We start from the raw sequence: 23,433 nt of genomic DNA, 5'->3' as shown, positions 1-23,433 counted from the left end.
AAAAATAAATTAAAAACGTTGAAAAAAAATTAAAAAAAAAAAAAAAAAAAGAAAATATAAAGGAAATGTTAAAGGATTTGTAAAGCAGAATAAGAAGGTCTGGCATGGACCTGACAGGAGCCCCAGGAGGAGAGAGTGAAGGAGAGGACACCCAGTGAGGGCCTGCAGTGACAAGCGTCACGATTAGGCAAATTCCAACTTCATCAGCGGCTGGCTGCCACAGCCCACCCGGTCCCTCTGCTCTAGCCAAGCTCAAGCTCTCATATTGTACAAGGTTAAGGATGGAGGTGAAGGTAGGTCAGGCAGGGAGACGTCATCCAACCCCACCAGGGGAAGATGAGTGTTTGAACTCCCAATTTTAACCAGTCCAGTCTCCCCATAATTGGGCCAACAAAAATAATCAACGATAGGAAAAGGACATTGAAATCATTACCAACAGCCTGGAAGTTCCAGACACCCTCAAGACCCAAAACCATCACCTTCGATAGTGAAGTCATAAAAGGCAACTGCAAACAAGTAGTGCCAATCCACAGCTGAGAGCCTGGAGGGGGCTGGCATGTATGCAGGCTCGCTCCATTCTTCACGAGGACGAGATGCTGCGCTTCACAGGACTGAACTGTTTTGGAACCCCATTTACAGTATTCCTACGAGCTTTTCTTTATTTAATGAAAAACATAAATTCCCAGGTCTGGGAAGCATGATGTAGAGGAGGCAGCATAAATAAAGAGAAATCCACACCTAAACACAACACAGTGAAAGCACAGACCAGCAAGAAGAGATCTTTATGTCCGAGAGACTCAATCACCCACAAAGCAGCCATGGTCACACCATCGGTCGAGTTCTCAAAGCAACAGAGGCAGCAGTCGGTTGGTGCCTTCGACGTGCTGGGAGGAGACCCCTAGAACTGCATGCCCGGCAAAATTATTGTTCATAAAGAAGGTGAACGTGGACATTTACAGACACATAAAATATAAGACAGTTTATCACTGGAGCTTTGACTGAAACAGCCTCTCCAGTTTACCCTGCAAAACGAAGGCAGATGATAGAATAATGGTCTTCGACACGAGGTGGAGCGGTGAGCAAACAAAACGACTGATATGAACTAGGTCCAAGCACCACATGTATCGAAGAGGGACGTCGACTGAAACACTAAACAACAAAGCACGTCTGCTAGAAGGGGGTGTAAATGCTCTGAGATCCTCCTACAGTTGGGAAGGGGTGTAAGACTCTAATACTTGATAAATATGTGTAATATAGGGGTTCCTGGGGGCTCAGTCAGTCAAGCGTCCAACTCTTGGTTTCGGCTCAGGCCACGATCTCACGGTTCATGAGTTCGAGCCCTGCGTCAGGCTCCGTGCTGACAGTGCAGAGCCTGCTTGGGATTCTCTCCCCCTCTCTCTGACTCTTCCCCATTTGTGCTATCTCTGTTTCTCTCAAAATAAATACACTTTAAAAATAAATAAATAAATAGAAGCACCTGGGTGGTTCAGTCGCTCGGGTGTCTGACTTCAGCTCAGGTCATGACCTCAGGGTTCGTGAGTTCGAGCCCTGCATGGGATGAGCCCCACTTCTCTCTCCCTGTCTCCACTACAGCACAGCCACCCCTCCAGGGGTGCAGAGGGGCCTACTGGGGCCAGCCTCCCCAGACACAGCCCAAGTATCCACCATGCGGGCCTCATGGGCGACCCGGCCGTGCTGACACCTGGCGAGCGGGCTGAGCGCCTCGTGGGTGGGTGGACACAGGCAGCCTGATGCTAGGGGTCACCACACCACACGGGGCTCCCTGTCCCCCTTCTGGCCTTACCCTGTCCCACAGTTCTCGGGGGAGGAAGACAGGTGACAGGGGACTTGGTGTCACAGGCATGCCAGTCAGAGAGGTGCCCGTCCTACGAAGGGCCTGTGCTGACCGTGGGGGCCCAGGAACCCGGACGACGCTGACCCAGGCCGCCTGCTTTCCCTCCTTGTCCGTGGCCTGCACGCTCAGTCTCGTGAGCCACTCCCCCAGCTTCTGTGGGAATCTGGCGAAAGAAGGGCCACACTTCCCAGACTGGCCCCTGGCCCGCCCACCGGCCAGGTAAGGCGTCGGCCCACGCGCCTCCCTCGCTGCCGCCCTCCCGGAGTGGAGGGTGAAGCCCCGGGGCCGCGGGGCCACTGCCTGCGCCACCAAAGAGCCCTCCACAGGATGGAGGGAGAGTCATTCCAGACTTGACTTCACAGAAAGGGACAGTGCAGGCATCTGAAACACGACAGGCAAAGGGGCAAACAGAAAAGCCTTTCCACGCTTGAGAAGATGCTCAGCCCCCTTCCACCTTGTGTGTGTGTGTGTGTGTGTGTGTGTGTGTGATTTTTGAGAGAGAGAGAGAGTCTGAGCGGGGGAGGTGCAGAGAGACAGAGACAGAGACAGAGAATCTGAAGCAGGCTCTGCACTGACAGCAGCCAGCCCGATGTGGGGATGAACACATGAACCCCGAAATCGTGACCTGAGCTCAACCGACTGAGCCGCCCAGGCACCCCCCACCCTGTTCCACCTTTTAGAAGAAAATCAAACGTGTGGCAACTAAGGCCCCCTTACCCTGCTCCACACTCCTTGAGAGATGCTGGGTACACGCGGCCCTGGGATGGCACAGGGCAGATGACAGCGGTGCACACGGGCTTCAACCCCAGTCCTCCTTCCAGGAACTCACATTCAAGTGCGCCTGGACGTGGGTACGAGTGGACGTGTTGCCGGAGCGGTGTGAAGAGACACTGCGGCAGAGCAGCTTGGAAAGTGGGCATCTGTCCCCAGGCAGTTGAGTGTGGGGTCCGTGTCCAGGGGCTGCTCTGGACGACTGCCAGGACAGCACAGGTGAAAATGCCAAGGTGCCCGAGGGCAGAGGGAGGACAGAAGGCATTGGGGGGAGAACAGAGGGAGGAGGGGGCAGCCCAGAAGCCTCCAGCAGCTGCCTCTGGGGATCCGGAGGTCAGGAGCGCATGCAGCCTTATTCAGATGAATGTCCTGTGGTCTAATCACTTGGCATTCCTTACACACATCCCACTATGAGAAACTCCCCTCTGCCTGTGAGGACACTCGTCACAGTGAGAAAGCTTCTAGAACCACAGCCACGGCAACGGAGAATAAAGGGAACACTTCGGTACAGAAACAGGAAGGGTGAGAAGGGCAAGCCAGGAGCAAGTATGCCGACAAGTCGGATAGTTCAGGAGAGAGGGACTGGCTGAACAGATGCGAACCACCAAAACTGATGCAGGAAGAAACGGAAAATCCAAAAGTCCTATCACAAGTAAGGAGGATGAATCGGCAATTTCCAAACTTCCCACAAAGAAAAGCCCAGGCCCAGATGACTTCACTGGCAGATTCTACAAAACACGTTAAAGAAGAAGCAACACCAGGACCCCTGGGGGCTCAGTCGGGTAGGCGTCCGACTTCGACTCAGGTCATGATCTCGCGGTTTGTGGGTTCAAGCCCCACATCGGGCTCTGCGCTGACAGCTCAGAGCCTGGAGCCTGCTTCCTATTCTGTGTCTTCCCCTCTCTCTGCCCCTCTCCTACTTGTGTGCATGCTCGCTCTCTCTCTCTCTCTCTCTCTCAAAAATAAACATTTAAAAAAAATTTTTTTTTAAATTTTTTTTTTCAACATTTATTTATTTTTGGGACAGAGAGAGACAGAGCATGAACGGGGGAGGGGCAGAGAGAGAGGGAGACACAGAATCGGAAACAGGCTCCAGGCTCTGAGCCATCAACCCAGAGCCTGACGCGGGGCTCGAACTCACGGACCGCGAGATCGTGACCTGGCTGAAGTCGGACGCTTAACCGACTGCGCCACCCAGGCGCCCCTTAAAAAAATTTTTTAAGAATGAACACTAATGCTTCACAAATTTTCTCAAAACAGAAAAGGAGAGAACACTTCCCAACTCAGAGACCAGCATTACCCTGATACTAAAACCAAAGACATCGCAAGAAAACCGTGGGCCAGTATCCACTGTAAATAAGAAACAAAAATTCTCCACACAACACTAGTAAACCAAATCCGACAACATATAAGAAAGGCTACACCACGACCCAATAGGACTCGTCCCAAGGACGCGAGAACGGCTTAGCCCCGGACAGGCGGTGAACGGAACGCACCCTACCAACGGGAAAAAGAAATACGCGGCACCTCAGGAGACGCACAAAAAACATCTGCCAAAATCCAGCCCCCTTCCACGAAATCCTAAATCTGGGCAAACCAGGAACAGAAAGGGACGTCCTCCACTCGGTAAACGTCATCTGCGAGAGCCGGCGCTGGCAGCGGCCTCCGGAACGGGACTCGGCCGCCTGGGTGGACACTGAGCAGGAGGCCCAGCCAGAGCGCTCCGACGAGAGAAAGGAATAAAGGCACCAGACTGGAAAGGAAGAAGTAACCGTCTGCAGGTGACGTGCTTCTAAGTCCCGAGGAACCCGCCAGAACAGCACTAGCGCGAACAAGGGAGAGAAGCAGCGCTGCCAGCCGCCGGACGCGCGAGGCGGGCAGGGGGGCAGCACGGCCGGCCTGACCGCCCCGGAGAGGCCGTGCCCCCAGGGCCGCGCCGCGCCGCCCCGGCTGGTAAGAGGGCTCCCCGGGCCCGGCGTGTCCACACGCACGCACTTGACGCCGAACACCCGCTTTCCTCCCGGGCGTCCGCAAGTTTGGCGCGTGCCAGGCGGAGGGCGCCTGTGTGCCCAGCCCTGTGAACGCTCCGGGGGCCGAGCGTCTAGCGAGCGTCCTGGTGGACGGTGTCCCACGCGTGTCGTTGCAGATCACGTCCTGTGCGACTCCGCAAGCTGGCGCATCTCTTCCCGTTGCTGAGCTTGCTTTGTATCGTTTCGCTGCACGAAGTCACGGCTGTGACTCTGTGCCGAGTCCTGGGCTCCTACAGAATCACCACAGTGAGAAGTGCTCCTGGGGACCCTTGACAGGGTGGCTGTAAAAGCGGGATTCCCTAGCGCTCAGACTCACCGACTCGTGTGGAGAGCCTTATTTTGCAAAGGAAGGATGAAGGGGTGAGGCGTGACATACCTCTGGTGCCCGGGTGGCCGTGAAATCGTCCGTGGCGTGAAACACCGGCTGAGCTGCTGTCTGTGGTGAGGGTACAAGTTACCTGTGGGACCCGGAAATGACAGATCCAGTCCCAGGAGAGCGGACTTGGGTCCCCTGGCTACCGGGAGGGGGACAGTGCCACGCAGGTGATGCTTGGGCTCCTCTTCTCCAGGTGGGTGGGAGGAAGCGTCCCGAATTCCCACGAGTGGGCTTTGGATGGGCCGAAAATGTTCAAAGTGTGCATTGCCCTTCTCTCCGAGTGGGAGAAGGAATGTTAGATCAGGTCCCTGGCCTGGAACAAAGTTTTAGATAAGACTGCTGCTGCGTCCCCCCCCACCCCCCACCTCCTATTCCAGCTGGGATCTTCCCAGAAGCTCTAAGGTTAGCCCTGGAAAGACCGTAACTGTTAGGGGTGTGAGGAAATTTTCAGTAAGAAAAAAATGGAATTTTGGGGCATCTGGGTGGCTCATTCAGTTAAGTGCCGACTTCGGCTCACGTCATGATCGTGCCATTCCCGAGTTCGAGCCCCGCGTCGGGCTCTGTGCCGACGGCTCAGAGCCTGGAGCCTGCTTCGGATTCTGTGTCTCCCTCTCTCTCTGCCCCTCCCCTGCTCACGCTCTCTCCCTCTCTCTCTCAAAAATAAACAAACATTAAAAAAAAAAGAAAAAAATGGAATTTTTGTAATGACTTTATTTTGTGGCTACTGCATCCACCTGTGTAGTAAAATATTGACACAAAACGTTAAATGCTGGTAACTTCATAAATGCTAAAGGGATCGTCCCACTCAGAAAAAGTGCCAAGAAAAAGCATCAGTGGAACCCCACAGCCTTGTGTCGTGCGGCCAGTGGGAGGGTCAGAATCTAAGCTCCGGGTATTGGACACTCGAGTCTCCCTAAATGATGGCTTTTTACCATCGTTTCCTCTACTGGAGCCTCTGGGGACACAGGTGTGCCCTGCAAACGGAGACACACTTGAGTCTGACAAGCTGGTGGGGCGGCCGATGAGCCCTTGGCGGTGACTCTCTGGCCTGAGGCGTGTCTCTGTGAGCAGGCGGGTTCTGACCTCTGGACAGACGCTAATGAGGGCCGGGGAAAGCCTTGCGCTTGGACTCACAGGGTCTCTGCTGTGCGGCCGCGGAAGGCAAGCTGCCCGTCCGCTTGGGATCCTTATTCAAAGGTCTTGTCCGGACTGGCCCCCAAGCAGAGACCAGACACTAGGGGCTGTGGGAGTTTCAGCTTCAGCAGAACAGGGCTGACAGAAGGCCCCAGGCAGGCCCCAGACCCGGGGACGATGCAGATTCAGGCCACCGGCGCGTGAACCGCGTGAACCGCACAAATGTCAGGGCTGCGGCTGGACAAGCCCACAGGAGAAGGCCTGTGTTCCGGAGGGGCCAACAGAGATCAAGTGTGACGGGCTGTGTGCTCCAGACACAGGCTGCGTGCATCCCCACCAGAGTCCTGCACATCTGCCAGAGCAGGTGGGCACGGCCTCCACACGTCTCACCTTTCGACCTTGGACTTTGCAGGTAAGTGCACTGTGCAGAGGGGGAGGGAGCGCTGGCCTCCATCTCAGCTGCCCCTGCTGCTGCACACACGCAGTCGGGCGGGGGACTGTCAGAGGCGGCCGCTCCCTGGGTCAGCAGAAGAAGAGCCCCACGCACGTTTAGAACTTCTGTGGAAACTGAGCACTCTGTCCTGCCCAAGCCCTGGAAATGTTTTTCTGTGGACATGCTTTTGTCCCCCGTGCACAAAACCCAGACGAAAGGGTCTGGGGGAGAAACAAGGGTGACTGAGGAAACGCCAAGTCATGATGACTGAACACGAGCTCCAAATCTGTAACAATGAAAGCGAACGTGGGGTGGGGGCCGTGACCATCTCGGAAACCAAACAGCTACACCTGAGTTATCTGGGCCGGCCTGCGAACCCAGGGCACCGGAAGCTCACAGCTGGTCTCTCCGAGCTCCGTGCCTTTTTCCTTTCGCCGCAACCCATCTTAGTGGCGCCAGGTCCCGGGAGGCCTCCTAGTGAGTCACTGAACTAGGGTGGTCTTGGGGACCCCAACAGAGCTGGCAACAAACATCCCAAAAAATGAAATCAAGAAAACAGTTCCATTTACAACAGCAGCAAAAATGAAAATACTTACAATACTTCCCGAATCGATCAGATTCAAGGCAATCCCTATCAGAATCCCAGCTGGCTGAACCCTCAAGTTCAGGTGACACTTCAGCGACCCCGAAGAGCCAAAAGAACCTTTAAAGAGAAAAGCAAAGTTGGAGAACTCACACTTACTGACTTCAAAACTTACAAGAATCAAGACATTGTGGCACTGGCATGAGGACACACACACGGATAAACATGCACAGGACTAGGGTCCGGAAGTGACCCAAACACCTACATGTAGCCACCTGGCCCTCAGCAGGGGCCACGACCCTCAGTGGAGAGAGGAGAGTGTTTCCAGCAAACGGGGTTGAGACAGCTGCACGTGCACGTGCAAAAGAACGGAGCTGGAGCCTTACCTCACACCACATACAGAAGTTAACTCGAAATGTATCAATAACCTCCACTTAAGCATTGCAACTATAAAACTTGTAAGAAACTGGGAATATATCCTCATGGCCCTGGGTCAGGCAAAGCTATTAAGCACCACACCTAAAAGAATAAGCAACAACAAAGAAAGATTAATTGGCTTCATCAAAATTTTAAAAATTTGGGGGCGCCTGGGTGGCGCAGTCGGTTAAGCGTCCGACTTCAGCCAGGTCACGATCTCACGGTCCGGGAGTTCGAGCCCCGCGTCAGGCTCTGGGCTGATGGCTCGGAGCCTGGAGCCTGTTTCCGATTCTGTGTCTCCCTCTCTCTCTGCCCCTCCCCCGTTCATGCTCTGTCTCCCTCTGTCCCAAAAATGAATAAACGTTGAAAAAAAAAATTTTTAATAAAAAAAAAATTTTTTTTAATTTGTGCTTCAAAGGATACTATCAAGGAAGTGAAAAGGCAACCCACAGAATGGGAGAAAGTATTTTCAAATCATATGTTTGAAAAGAGACTTGTACCCAGAATGAAGAATGAGCCCTTACAGATCAACAGTGAAACGACATCCCAGCTGAAAAGTGCACAAAAATGGGGCACCCGGGGGGCTCAGTCGGTTAAGCGTCTGACTTCGGCTCAGGTCATGATCTCGCGGTTCATGGGTTCGAGCCCCGTGTCGGGCTCTCTGTTGTCGGCGTGGAGCCTGGAGCCTGTTTCGGATCCTCTGTCCCCCTCCCTCTCTGCCCCTCTCCTGCTCCTGCTCTCTCTCAAAAAATAAACTTAAAAAACGCACAAAGAATCTGAAGAGACATTTCTCCAAAAAGACCGACAAATGGCCAATGAGCACAGAAAAGATGCCCAGCATCATTAACCACCGGGGAGGTGCGAATCAAACCCACAGTGAGACACCGCCTCACACCCATCAGGCCAGCACTCTGCGTTCTCTCCAACGCGTTCCCGGACTTCCCGCCGCCCCGCCGTCTTTGGATTACGGCTGGCGCTCGGGAAGGACGCGCAGAGGGGGTGGCAGCGCCTCAGAAACAACGGTGCTGAGAGGCGAGGCTGTGCGGCTGCAAGACTGACACGATGGGGGAGGGGGTGCTGAGCAGAGGCGCCCGGGAGCAGCAGGACCCGCAAGGGAGGCATGGCGACCAGGCCTGGGGTCCCGCTGGCCACTCAGCTGAGACAGGCACATCCCGACCCTTCCTGCTCGGCTCGATCGTGGACGGTCCCCTGAGGCCAGACAGGCTCCACTCCTTCCCTGGACGCTGGCCGTGCAGCATCCTCCCCCGGACCAAGCAGCCGTGCACCGGCGCACAGCCAGGACACCTTCTCCTCTGACGGGTGGGGACGTGCTCCCCTCTGCTCAGCGCCCACAGCTGCTCCTGCAGAGAGACGCTGGCCTTGCGGACACGGAGCTCTTTGGCGGTCAGGCTGTCTGTCCACCGTGTCCTGAGGTGCTTGTTCAGGCTGGTGGTCTGAATGCCAACAGGGAAACAGAGTCACGTGTGTTCATGCGGTGGAGGACACCACCATGCAGTGGTCGGCAATCCAGGGACAGAGCCACACAGGTGTCCTGCCTGGGAACAGGCCCAGGATGTTCTTTCTCTGGGGGAGTCCCGTGGGCGAGCACGTACGGAAAATGTGATTCAGCTGGATGCCCAGGTTAGTGCTGACCCACGCATAACTCGATATTTTTTAATGAGAAAAGAAATAAAAACTTAACGTAGCACCTTATCTTCAAAGAGCTTCCCGCCAAAGCTTTCCGTTTTCCGGGGGCCAGAAAGTGCCCCTCCTGGGCTCCTGCGATCCCCCGCTCTGTGGCAGCCGTGGCCACCCTCACAGGTGCACCTGAAGCAAGGTGGCCCCACGCCCTCTGCCTGCCTCTCCAGCGCCCCTGAAAGACAGTGGCCAGTCAGGGGGACGTCGAAAGAGCACTAGGCCTTCCTGAGAAAACCGGGTGGCCTCAGAGGTCAAGAGGCTGCGAGAGGCAGCAGCCGATGGCACCCAGCCCTGGTGTGGTGGGTCCAGGACGGCCGCCACGGCCACCTGCACCACCTCCTTCGGCCAGGTGCTGAAGAAGTTATTTTGGGAAACTTCTTTGGTTGTACATTCACGGTCCAATGCTTTCCTATAAAACACGGTAGCCTCCCGGGCAGCTGACCTCGGCGAGAGCACACGTGCGGGTGTCCATGCCAAGAGCGCACGGCACGCCCGGTCTCACCGTGGACGCGAGCCCACCTGCACACCCTCAGCAACCTCCAGCTCTGCCGTCCCCACTGACACCTATCGTCCGGAAGCTGTGGCACACGGCTGTGCAGCTGCCTCTCAGCACCTAGGCAGGCCCTGGTGGCGGTCACCATTCAGAAGGAGCCATGCAGCCACTGGCCAGACACGCAAGCCCACCGTGTGCCAGGCGTATTTGAGGATGGCACACATTCTCCCCTGCCGTCCTTCTAAAACCCGGAAGTCAGTTCTAGCAAAGGCCCACCATTCCATCATCAGAATGCTGAGGTCACTGTACTTTCAAGTTCAGACTACGAATGACAGTGTGGCAGGACAAAAGCCATAAGATCTCTAAACAGACGCAGAAAAGGCACCTGCCAAAATCCCACACACTCGTGATAAAAAAACAATCACACTCACCAAAGAGCACAGAGGCAAGAAAATGATATAAAAGGTATCCAAGTTGGAAAGGAAGAAGTAAACTCTCTCTGCAGGTGGCATGATGGAAAACCCAAAAACATCTATCAGGACATTATTAGAGCTAGTAAGTGAATTCAACCCAGTTTCAGGGTACAAGGGTCAACACATGAATGTCGGTTTTGTCTCTTTACGCCTATAACAAACAACCCAACTAGAAAATTAGGAACCAGCTCAACTTCCAATATCACCAAACAAGAAAATATCTAGGAATGCATTTAACCAAGGAAGCAAAAGACTTACACACTGAGAGCTACAGAACACTGGCGAAAGAAACCAAAGAAGGTCTAAACAAATGGAAACTCATCCCACGTTCATGGGGTGGAAGGACTTCATTATGCTAAGAGGGCAGCACTCCCCAAAGCAATCTGCAGATGTGACCCAGTCCTCACCCAAATCCCCAAATCGTTGAAGAAACTGACAACCCAGATACAAGATGCCCAGAAGAGCCAAACTAATCTTGAGAGAAAAAAAGTCGGAGGACCCACACATTCTGACCTCGCAACACACTACAAGGCTTCGGTAGTCGAGGCAGCGTGGTGCTGGCATCAGGATGCACACACACAGATCAATGGAGTAAAACTGAGTCCAGGAATGAACTCACAGAGCTTTTGTTTGCAAATCCCTTATCTGGCAAGAGTCTAGCGTCCAAAACATGTAACTATTATGTCTCCACAATGACAAATAAGACGATGAAAAATGGGCAAAGAATCTGAACAGACATTTCTCCAAAGAAGATGTACAAATGGCCAACAAGCTCACGAAAAGACCAACGTCTTCAGCCGTCAGGGAAAGGCAATCGATCGCACACCGAAAGACACCCTTCACCCCCCACAGCCCTTCACATGCACCCTCACGCTTGACCCTGCTCCGCAGATGAAAGAAACAAGGCTCAGGATATTTACGTCATGTCCCCCAAACAGCTGCTGAAGGCGAGAGCCCATACCAAGAGAGACGGAGACTGCTGGGACCCCGAAGGCCACGGCTGCACTAGGGCCCCCTGCCCACCTTCACGGGGTGTGAGTCGGTGCACCCAGCACAAACGTGACACCATATGTGGATTCTAAATGGTCTAGAAGCCAAAAGAACGTGAATGGGATTTTTAAAACATGCTTAACTTTAAACAATATACCCAAAACAATGTCATCTCAATGTGTCATCAACATAAAAAACTGATGCATTAGTTCATACTTTGTATCCTAGCGAGTCTTCGAAGTCAGCATGCATTTTACGCCCACAACGCAGCTCCATGGGGACCGGCCACATCTCGGGTTCAAAGCCACACGTGGCTGCTGGCAGCCGCCGTCTGATCCTCTGCTTAGTGGCCATGTCACCTTCAGCAAGTCCCTTCTTCTTGTATTGTGAATTGTGTACTGTGTTATCGTGTGTACTGTGCTTTCCTCACTGAAAGATGGTAACAGGACGGAGCTCATCAAGGACTGGCCAGAAGCAATGCAGCCACGGAACAGGTGCATCAGTGGTGGTTCGCCGGTACCTACACTCCATTTTCCCCCCAAAACATACCTTTTTATTCCTGTATAAAAAGCACAGCCTCTCCTCTTTGTGTCTCCCTCACCCAACCCCCCCGGGGCACTGTACGTGGTGTGCAGGGCAGGGGTGACGAGGCTTCTGCTCCGCACCCTGCCCACGGGCTGAGCTCTGCCCCAGGTCATTTCAGGTACCCGCTGGGCACACCATAGGCTGCCAGGCCGGGCCAGGGGGTCCCAGCTCACACATACCGCATGGCAGAGTTGCGTTTAGGGTAGGAGCGGGGTACCCGGTACCCATCTTTGCTGTCACTCCCAGAACAGGAGCAAGTGAGCAGCGCACCTCCCAGAATGACCAGGGCAGACCCCACCCAGCCAATGAAGACAGCAGGACGAAGCTTGTACCTAACATTCATGGGGGGCACCGGTTTATAAAAGTCTGTGACGGGGTGCCCGGGTGACTCACTTAATCATCTGACTCTTTTTTTTTTTTTTTTTAATTTTTTTTTCAACGTTTATTTATTTGTGGGACAGAGAGAGACAGAGCATGAACGGGGGAGGGGCAGAGAGAGAGGGAGACACAGAATCGGAAACAGGCTCCAGGCTCCGAGCCATCAGCCCAGAGCCCGACGCGGGGCTCGAACTCACGGACCGCGAGATCGTGACCTGGCTGAAGTCGGACGCTCAACCGACTGCGCCACCCAGGCGCCCCAATCTGACTCTTTTTTAAAAAAGGGTTTTCTTGGTGTTTACTTATTTTTGAGAGAGAGAGAGAGAGAGACAGAGTGTGGGTGGGGGGAGGGGCAGAGAGAGAGGGAGACACAGAATCCGAAGCAGGCTCCAGGCTCTGAGCTGTCAGCACAGGGCCTGACGCGGGACTCGAATGCGAGTTCATGACCTGAGCCAAAGTCAGACGCTTAGTCGACTGAGCCACCCAGGTGCCCCTAAGCACCTGCCTCTTGATTTCAGCTCAGGTCATGATCTCATGGTCCTGAGATCGAGCCTGTGTTAGCCTTGGGGCCTGCTTAAGCTTCTCTCTCTTCCTCTCCCTCTGCCCCTCCCCTGCCCTCTCTCTCTCTCAAAAAAAAGAAAAAAGTCTGTGACAATCTGGTGGCCACGCCAGAACAAGCTGTCCTGTTGGAGGCAGCAGGGCCTTTCACGATGAAAATAACGCCTCCCGTCATGGCTACCCGGGCCTTCTTCACTTGGTCCTCTCCCCTGCAGCTTGCACACCTCGTGCCCATCGTGTCCGAGCGTGGCCTGGAAGCCCAGCCCCCGGGACGCCGCCATCAGGTGGCCTGTGTGGCCGATCTTGCAGCTCAACACGCCGGTGCCCTGCGTGACGCAGTCCATCCACAGCCCCTTGTACCTCGCCTGGCCGGTGATGCTGTTGTCACCCTCCTGCGAGCTCACGCGCCACTGCGGGATGGCGGTGCACGCCACCAGGCCGACCCAACCCAGCAGAGCCACAAAACCTTCATTTCAAGAGCGGCGCCTCCACTAGAACATTCTGTAGGTATCCCTCACGCCTCCCCACGGCCCTACCGCCGGCAGGTAGGGCTCCCTCCACTGGACGTTAACAGTGCTCCGCACCCACGCAACGGCCTGAGGTGGGCGTGGGCTCTGCCTCTCCTCCGCACCGCCCCACCCCGCTCCCTCCCAGCGCTCCTCCCTCGCCCCGCCCCCACCTCCCCTCCGCCCCGCCCAGCGCTCCTCCCTCGCCACGCCCCCACCTCCCCTCCGCCCCGCCCCTCCCAGCGCTCCTCCCTCGCCCCGCCCCACCCCCTCCCAGCACTCCTCCCTCGCCCGCCCCGCCCCCTCCCAGTGCTCCTCCCTCGCCACGCCCCCACCTCCCCTCGGCCCCGCCCCTCCCCCGCCCCCCTGCCCCACCCCGCCCCCACCCCAGCGCTCCTCCCTCGCCCCGCCCCGCCTCCCCCCACCACCCCTCCTGTACCCCTCCTCCGCCCTCCTCCCACCTGTCTCACTCCTCCCCGCGATCTCTACCGCTCTTCTGGCAGGCAGCGGTCAGCTCCTCACTCCCAGAGAAGGCCCCCCGCACCGCGCCTCCTCCGCGCTGCCCTCCGCCCCGTCAGGTCGAGGCCCTGCTCCAGGGCTCCTCCTCAAGCCCTTGCGGCCCTTTCCTTCCCGATGCTTGGCCTATGATTTCTCGTTCGCTTTTCATTTTCAACCCATCCCTGCCTTGCGTCTACCTGCCGTGGTGCTCTCTCCGTGGGTGCTGTGCGGCACTGCCTGCAGGGCTCCGTCCTCGGGGACCACCTCATGTCCACTGAGGGCCTCCTGCACCCCGGCCCCAGAACACAGGGAACACACCGGCGGGCCACCTGCTGGAGCTCAGAGGGAGGGACAGGGGTCCAGAGAGCACACACCACCCCGCAGTGCCCACCGCACCCGACGGGACACAGCGCCCCTGTCAGCGCGCCACACGAGCCGAGGCTGTGTGTTGCTGCGGCCTCGGAAAATGGCTTGTGTCTGAGCCCTCGTGGCCGTTGCCAAGAGTGGCCGGACCAACCTCTGGCTTCATCCGCACGGCACCCCCAGGCTCCGCCACCCCAGGCACCAACACCGTTCCTTACCCCCATCCGGGCTCCACCCATTTACTTCACGAAGAAGTCTCTACTAGGCACTAGGTTCATTCCCTGCCTTCTCGTATTCGCAAGAATCACCATCACGCCCCGTGTGACGCTTATAAAGTTGGCCACGAGAATCACGCTTCAGGATGCTTACGTGGCTTTTTTTCCCGGATGGCTTTTTATCTTCACTGGCTTGGTGGTCTGTGCCGACCGAAAACACAAATTGAGGGCACCCGGGTGGCTCAGTTGAGCGTCTGACTCTTGATCTCGGCTCAGGTCATGATGCACCAGGGTCATGGGATCAAGCCTCCCATCACGCCTGTTTGGGATTCTGTTTTTCTCCCTCTGCTCCTCTCCCCCACTCGTGCTCTCTCTCTCTCAAAAATAAAAAGCAAAAACAAAACACAAACTGATACATAAATATATGGACCTGCTGCTCACTCAGCAAGCTGCCGTTTCAAAAACAGAGGGAAAGATTCAAAATCTTGTAGAAGTCTCCAATCTTTCCAACGGACTTTGTTCTCTTTTTACTAATGTCTGGTAAAGAGCAAATCTATGAGCACAGCCCCAGTCGAAGCCCAAAGAGGGAAGCCACAAAAGCGGCTCTGTCCCGACCTCCTGGGGCTTCAGGAGGAGTGACAGCAAAGTGATCCATCAACACCATGCCTGCCAGGAAAGCATCGGTTTAGAAAACGCTCCTTCAAAAGTAACTTTTAAAGAAATAATCAGAGTGAGAAAATATATACAGAAACAGACCCCAGACCAGACAGAGAGAGGACCAGGTGCAATGGCCTGCGCAGGTGACAGGGCATCACCTCACTGCCACCCAAACACGCGCGCCAGTGGGGCCGCGTCGGGGGAGACCCGGCACCAGGTCACCCGCCAAACACGAGCCAGGCATACGCAGCCACTCCTCCGCTCCCCGAACTACACATCCGGTGGGATGGCGGGAACGAAAAAGACAGAAAATGACAAGTGCTGTCAAGGGTGTAGAGAAAACGGTTCCTTGCACACCGCTGGTAGGAATGAAAACTGGTGGAACCACTTTAGGAAACAGACAGGCAGCTCCTCCGTGAGGCAAATGCAGAATCACCACGAGACCCACAACTCCACCTCATGGTGTCCAAATAAACACCTGTACGTGAATGTTCACGGCAGTAACGTCCACAAGAGCCCAGAGGACGAACAATCCAGACGCTCCTCAACAGATGAACGAGAAAGTGAAAAGTGGTATATTCTCGGCCACGGAAGGGAACAGAGTACTGATCTACGCTGCACCGTGGGTGAATCGCGAACACACGGCAAGCGAAAGAACGTGGACACGAAAGGACAAGTATCGTACGATCCACTCTGTAAAATATCCAGAACAGGCAAACTCACAGAAACAGAAAGCTGGTAAGTGGTTGTCAGGAGCTGGTGGCGGGGGAGAGGAGCATGGGGTTTCTGTTCCGGGTAACACGGGGTTCCGGAACCAGGCGGAGGCGGTCGTGACACCAGACTGCAGATGGGCTTCCTGCCGCGGAACTGGAGACTTTCAGATGGTTCAAATGATGAATTTTCTGTTATGTAAATTTTATCACAATTAAAAGCAGCACAAAATGAAGGTTTCCAGAACTTTCTGCCATTTTCCATGAGAGAACAAGAAGAGTCGGGACAGAACATGAGGCACAGAGAGAAATCCCACGTCCACGCGCAGCAAGCGGCCGAACACCGTGGCCCGTGAGCTACACGTGGGCCACACGCATTTCTGTTTGGCCAGCCAGGCATCTTTGTGCAATTTCAGCAACGGTTAGCATTTGGATCATTTCAGCGTAACAATCCCCGTTCCTGCAACGTGGACAAATCAGCAGCCTGGCCGTGCGGGCCACCACACCCGCATGTCCTCTGAGAGGTGGCCAGGCCGCTCACGGCGTGGACACGGTTGAAGCAGCAGATGGCAGACCATGAAGGGAACGGCCCGTCTCCTCCCCAGGACAGATTACAGAAACCTAGGAGATGCAACTTGACACCGCTCAGGGAGAACATCACGTTAAACGGCTCCTGAACTCCAAGGCCTGGTGCTGCATTCAAAAACGGAAATGATTGGGGCTCCCGGGGGGCTCAGTCGACTAAGCGTCCGACTTCGGCTCAGGTCATGATCTCACGGTTCGTGGGTTCAAGCCCCGCTCTGTGCTGACAGCTCGGAGCCTGGAGCCTGTTTCGGACTCTGTGTCTCCCTCCCTCTCTGCCCCTCCCCCACTCGCACTGTCTCCTTCTGTCTAAAAAATAAACAAACATTTAAAATCATTTAAAATGATTTTAAAATCATAAAAATCATAAAAATGATTTTTAAAATATGGAAATGTATTTAGAACAACACAAGTCAAACTACCTGATTCTAAAACTTCATTCCAGGGGTGCCTGAGGGGCTCAGTCAGTTAAGTGTCAGAGTTCAGCTCAGGTCATGATCTCATGGTTTGTGGGTTCAAGCCCCGTGTTGGGTTCTGTGCTCACAGCTCAGAGCCTGGAGCCTGCTTCAGATTCTGTGTCTCCCTCTCTCTGCCCCTCCCCCACTCATGCCCCCCCCTCTCTCTCTCTCTCTCTCTCAAAAATAACGTTAAAAAAATAAATAAAAAATATAAAACATCATTCCCTTCCCCATGAAGCGATACACAAATCCCATCACGGAGCCCTGTATTCATTACAGCACCACGCTTTTCAAAAGCAAAACCTACCTCAGTCTTTTCCATCAGGTTTTTTTCTTTGTTCCACTGGACAAAGGGAGCTATTTACACCATCATCCGACACAGGAAAGAGGGAGAAAACAGATAGGAGAGGTAAAGGAAAGCCAGCGACAACGACACCTAGTGCCTTTTAAACCATTTTTGGTTTTAGTCTTGAAAAAGATGTGGCTACATTGTTGCCAAGTTCACAATTAAACTGTGACAGCATCATTTATTTAAAACAAAAACCCTACAAAGGGCCAAGGGCAGCCAAGAGAGGGCTGGACCTCAGGCCTCTGTCTCAGCTGTCACGTGAATGTGCAAGGCACTGACACCCAGTCCCCAAGCAGCAGTCATTACCAACTGTTCTATATCCCACTGGATTATGACTTCTGCTTGAGTCAAAGCAAGGCCTCAGTAAACTCAGGGAGTGCAGGTCTCAACTCCATTGCCAAGGCCACACTGAGGACCCCTTTGACTGCACCCACCTCATTCCCCTCACAATCCCTATAGCCCCCCTCCACAGAGGAAAGGGACTGAGAACAAACCATCAATACCATTTTCTTGGCCTGGATTTTCTTTCCAAATGGAGAATGTAGTTTCTTTTTTTTTTAATTTAAAAAAAAAAAGTTTATTTTTAATGTTTATTTTTGAGAGAGCGAGACAGAGAGTGAAAGAGAGACAGAGAGAAGGAGAGCACTAGTGGGGGAGGGGCAGAGAGAGGGAGACACAGAATCTGAAGCAGGTTCCAGGCTCTGAGCTGTCAGCACAGAGCCCGACCGGGGGCCCGAACCCACGAACCGCGAGATCATGACCTGAGCCGAAGTCAGATGCTCAACCGACTGAGCCACCCAGGCACCCCTAGAATGTACTTTTTTCCAAGCACTGCTACAAGCCACAGATAACATTCATTTACTGGGAACATTTCCGGATCATGATAAATAGTTAGAACTTCTGTTAAAACACTAAGCGGACCATCACCAATGTGGCCCCTGGGAAGACCAAATATGGCGCCTGGGACGTGAGATCAGGTCCAGGTGGCCCTGACACCCCCAGCCCATGGCTGCCGGTCCTCAGAACTCACCAAAAGGGTTCACACTGGCAAATAACCACACCCACCCCTCCTAGGACTGATTCCAATCCCAACCCACAACACAGAAAAGCAGCGCACCTTATGAAATTTGAAATAAACTAACTTTAAGCGAACACAAAATACCTAGTTTTAGATTGATCAAAATGACATGCAAACTAAGAAAGGCCCAGGGGTTACCCAAATAAAAAAATGTAACATACTGAAGACTGTGCCTTTAAAAATGAAATAGTAACAGCAAATAAAAGACTCAAACCTGGTGTTCCCCCCATCTTCCCTGATTTGGGGGGTTTGGTTCCTTTTCTTTCTACTTCTTTTGAGTTTCTACCTTCATCTGTTCAGTATTGTCTCCTTCCTTTAATCAAAGAAATCTTTCAACGTGACTCCCAAGGGGAGAAACGCAAAGCCAACGTTGAAACAATGTCTTTGATGGGAAGAAACTGAAACTGCACGGAGACGCGATAAGATCACCTCCTCTGTCTCCTCCAGTCTGACACCAAAGCCCTTGCTCCAGGCCGCCTGTGCGTGTCTGTGCGCACACGCTGCCCCGGTCCCATTCTCGACACTGCGGGGGGGGGGGGGGGGGGGCTCGATCAGACTAAACTATTACCAGAGCCAAGCCAGCTTGTGAACAAAAATCACAACCCGCCCAGCAAAGGCCACCTTTTCTTCCCAATACTATTCTGTTATCTCATGAGGGCAACTTTATCTTTCACGCGGACAGCTTGGAATCGTGACCATCTCCCATGGCCCCGCCGTCATCTGTAACTGTAAGAAAACACACAAGGCTGGGCTGCATCGTGTAAGGCCCCAGGGCAAGCAACAGGTCAGCTCTGAGGGCCAGCTGACCTGGCCCTGACGTCCGATGACCTGTCATGCCCGGAGCCCGTGGTGTGTACAGCTGAGTCTACACCTAAAACACAGGAACAGCAACCTCACGTCGGCCCGCAGCCAAGAGAAGAGCAAAGACACGCCGCCCACAAGGTCTGTATTGGACCTGACAGTCCACGGGTGGCATTCGATCTTGACCCCCGTTACTATATTAATCTCTCTAGGAACAGTTTCAGTTAACAGGTCCTGAGCATTTTCCTGGGGGGTTATATGTCTTCATGCTCATGTTTTGCTTAAAATTTTTTAACGTTTATTTTTGGGAGAGAGAGAGAGAGTGCGCGAGCAAGAGCGAGCGAGTGGGGAAGGGGCAGAGAGAGAGGGAGACACAGAATCCCAAGTAGACTCCAGGCTCTGAGCTGTCAGCACAGAGCCCAATGGGGCTCAAACCCACGAAAGCGAGTTGATGACCTGAGCCGAAGTTGGACGCTTAACCAACTCAGCCGCCCAAGGGCCCCCTCACGCTTGTAGTTTTAAATATTGCAACCAAGTCTTGGGGAGCCTGTGTGGCTCAGTCGGTTAAGTGTCTGACTTCAGCTCAGGTCATGCTCTCACAGTCTGTGAGTTCAAGCCTCGCGCCGGGCTCTGTACTGACAGCTCAGAGCCCTCAGTCTGCTTCGGATTCTGTCTCCCTCTCTCTCTCTCTCTCTGCCCCTCCCCCGCTCATGCTCTGTCTCTCTCACTCTCAAAAATGAATAAATGTTTAAAAAAAAATTTTTTTAAAGAAATATTACAACCAAGTCCTGGGAATGCAGGCATACACTCCACTGCGAAGAGCCCGTTTGCCAACTCTAGCGGAGAACTTACCGATTTAGACGCATCAGACTGAAAGAAAAGGGAAAAAAACCCTGTAAACTCAAGGTGTTACAAGATTCCGGGGTGTTACCAGCAAAGTGACGAAGAGGAGGGCAGGTCTGAAGGCAGGCGGTGAGGAGCCCCCTAAGGTAGGCCGGGAGCTGGGCAGGAAGCCTTTAGCGTAGAGGAATGGGGTGGGGGGGAGGGGTGAGCGCATCCACAGCATCTCCCCAAGAGGGAGGACAGCCCTTGGGGACAAGCGGGATGTCCCTCCCCCCACCCCACCAGGGCTGGCCCAGGCGCTTTCCCTGCGCGGTGGGCGTGGCGCGGGGCAAGGGCCGGGCCGGAGCAGGAGGCCGGGCGGGCAGGGCAGCTCGCAGAACAGAAGGAGCACGTGCGAGAGGGGAGCACGGTCACGGAGGGCACGGCCGGGGTCACCGAGAGGAACGAGGTCAGCAACAGGAACAGCTCGCTGAGGCCATAGCCGGGCCTCCTCTGGGCCCCTTTGCGCCCACGGACCGGGTCCCACCGCCCCTGCGGCTCTTCCGGGTTCCCGGACCCCCCCCCCACCCCCCCCCCCAAAACGACCGGACACATTCCCGGGGCAGCGCAACCACGACGTTCAGCTCTGCGCGTGCGCAGCTGCCATCCCCCGCCCCCTACCGCCGCCACGTGCCACGCCTCGCGCTGCCGCGGGGGGCCTCTGGGAAGGCGGGCGGGCGCATGCGCGCGTCGGTGGGCGGCACGGGAGAGGCCTGCGGTGGAGCCTCACGCCTTCCGCCCCGCGCGCGCTCGGCTTCGGACCCTCAAGGAGCGCAGACGACGCGGGGCTTTGGCCGATTGAACGCCAAATGGGAAAGTGTTGGAGAAAAGCTCACAGAGGCGCTGTCGGTGGCCAGGGCCCACGTGGTGCGGTGGGCGCGTGACAGGAGCGAGGTGTGCCGGGCGCCGGGCCGCCAGCTGGGGCGGGGAGGCAGATGAGCGTGTTCTGCGGGGTTTGGGAGGAGGGGAGCACCCCAAACACACAGCGGGGTCGACTGAGTGTGGGGAGGCCGCCCGGAGAGGCGACGGCGGACGCCTGGCGGACGGGGAGCTGTGGCCACAGGGCACAGCCAGGGCCGGCCGATGATGGGGTGATTCTTGTGGGTGCGCCCACGCGCCGGGCGTGCAAGCGGAGGCCGGGTTCCCTCAGGAGCACGGCCTTTGTGCAAATGCTTGGTTTGGGAGGTGGGCCCGGGAAGCCTGAGCAAGGGAGCAGCCCCGGAGGCGGCGAGGCCAGGCCCCGGGGGAATTGACGAGCTGGTCGGTGCAGGGGGCTTGGGGAGGACGGAGACGACGCCCCCAGGGTTAGCTGGCCCCCAGTCACCCTCCGATGGGGCACGGACTCCTGGGCCCAGAGGGGCCCTAGCGAAGGCGCTCACACGTGACTGTGGAAGGAAGGCTCGCAGGGGAACGGCCGGTGCTAAAAATGCGCGGCCTGGGCGGGTGCACCTGTACGTGCCTGCAGGGGAAGGGCTGCGCGGGGTGGCGTGTGTGTCTGTGTAGGAGTATGGGCGCACCAGCGGGTCCGGGAGCATATAGCAATATCCTAACGTTAGCATTTGAGAGGTCACTGGGCCTTAGTGGGCAGACGGCGCACCGGGCAGGGAGGCCTGCGGGAAGCTGAGGTCCCGTGGGAGACCGAAGCGAGGTGGCCAGCCCAGGATGGAGGGAGGTGGAAACTAGGAGCTGAGGGCGCTGCGCAGGGTTCCGGTTGCGCGGCTGGCAGACTAGGGCGGTCTTCTGACCCTGAGACCCCCGTCACGGGAAACCACCTGAAAAAATACAGAGGAGGCTGGGACAGGTTTCTTTTGCGTTACAGTTTGATTGTTTTATAGGTTCTAGTGCCTTTGTTTGAGATGATTAAAGATGCCGTTTTCCTGCCTTCTGAACAAATGGACGTTAAGTAAATAGCTGTTTTCCTGCTTTGGTGAGTAATGGCCAGACAGAAGCCTTCTGTCGTGTAGCTGGCCTCACGCTGCCGGCCGAGTGTGTGCCCCCAAAGCTTTGCATAAAGATGGCATGTAATCTACAATTGTGCCTGGATTTGCTCGGGCCCCACGGAGGCTGAACTCATTCTATTCAGAGCGCCACAGGAACGATAACCAAAAAAGGATACCATGAAGGCAACATCTATCATATGCTTCTTAAAAAACCCCATTGTCAGCATCAGTGACAATGGCATTACCGCTCAGTCACTAAGATTAAAAATTAGTCATACGTGGAAAATAGAAACAGGTTTTCAGGGAGAAGGAAGCTTTGGTTCCACTGAATAATGCCCCCTTTTTTGCTTGGTAAATAAATGATACATATTTTCTGATGATGTATATTTTTGAGGGTAGCTATGTCTAGGTGGTCCCAGGTTTGGGGCAGACGCCTTGTTGTCAGTTGACTGGCTGGGCAGATGTCAAAAATATTTTATAAATTATTTCCCAAACTATCTGACGATGAGGTATTCAGCAGTGACAGCAGAGTAAGCTCCATCTAGGATGTGAATCTTTCTGGCTTAGGTCACAAAATGAATCACAGTTTTTGGAATTAAGGGTTTTTTCCCTACATATCACGAGTTATCAGTGTGGCACAGTCATTATCCAGGGCAACATTTGGCCGGCCCGTGCCCTCTCACCCCTGCAAACCACCCACCCACAGAGCCCTACCCCCCTGCTACTCCTCTGCCTCCCCCCGCCCCGCCCAAGCCCACGGTCAGTGGGGGACCTTGCTCCCTCTACCAGCAACACATAGAAACAGTCCACGGGGAGCCCCTGTACCCTCCCAACCCCGCCAGGCCTGTGTCCCCCTTTCCTCTGCCTTCTGTGCTATGGTTAGACTGTCGGTACTTGTGGGAAAGGCCGGCCGGCCATATGGCCCACCCCGACCCTATGACCCGGTGTCACGCCAGTCCTGTGCTCCCGCTACAGTAGAACTCCCGGACATGTGTTCATTCCCTGTGTCCACTTCCTCTCCTTCAGCTCGCTTTTGATCTCGCTCAGAACAGCCTTTTGTCCACACCCCTCTTAGAGGTCTCCTGGCAAGGTCTCCACCGGCCTCATCCCTCAACCCACGTGAGACGAGGCGTCCGTCGCTGGCTGACTGTGGGCTCGGTCCCGGCAGCCCCTCTTGCTGACCCTGTGGTGACCCAGCCGGCCCTCTGCCCGGGACTGCTCTCTGGTGACTGCACAGCACAGATGCCCACACGGGGCTTGCCCGCAGCCTCACCCCAGGCTCCAGCTCAGCAGCCTGCCCCCCTCCTGTCCTCTGCCCCTCCAGAGCTCCTCCCGGCCCAAGGCGGCCCTTCAGCGGTAGGATCCCCTGCAGAGGGTTATGGCGAGGGCTCAGTGGCGGGAGACCTACAGGCGCTTCCCGCTGCCGGCCTGCGGTCAGACCAGTAAATGCCAACTACCTACAGCAATGCTCGGGGCCAGCCCTGGGGGTCTCGCTTGCGCTGTTCTGAGGACGAGAGTTCCCCAAAGTGGTCGGAACAATGCCCGTGGAGCCAGGCCGCTCTGCCAAGTTTACGAGAACAATAATTTGTCGCCCCGCTTTCCTTGGGCCTCATCCCCCAA

The sequence above is a fragment of the Lynx canadensis genome, chromosome F2 (assembly GCF_007474595.2).
Source record: "Lynx canadensis isolate LIC74 chromosome F2, mLynCan4.pri.v2, whole genome shotgun sequence".
Taxonomy (NCBI): domain Eukaryota; kingdom Metazoa; phylum Chordata; class Mammalia; order Carnivora; family Felidae; genus Lynx; species Lynx canadensis.
The sequence above is the reverse complement of the archived record's forward strand: the minus strand, read 5'-3'. Positions refer to the sequence as shown.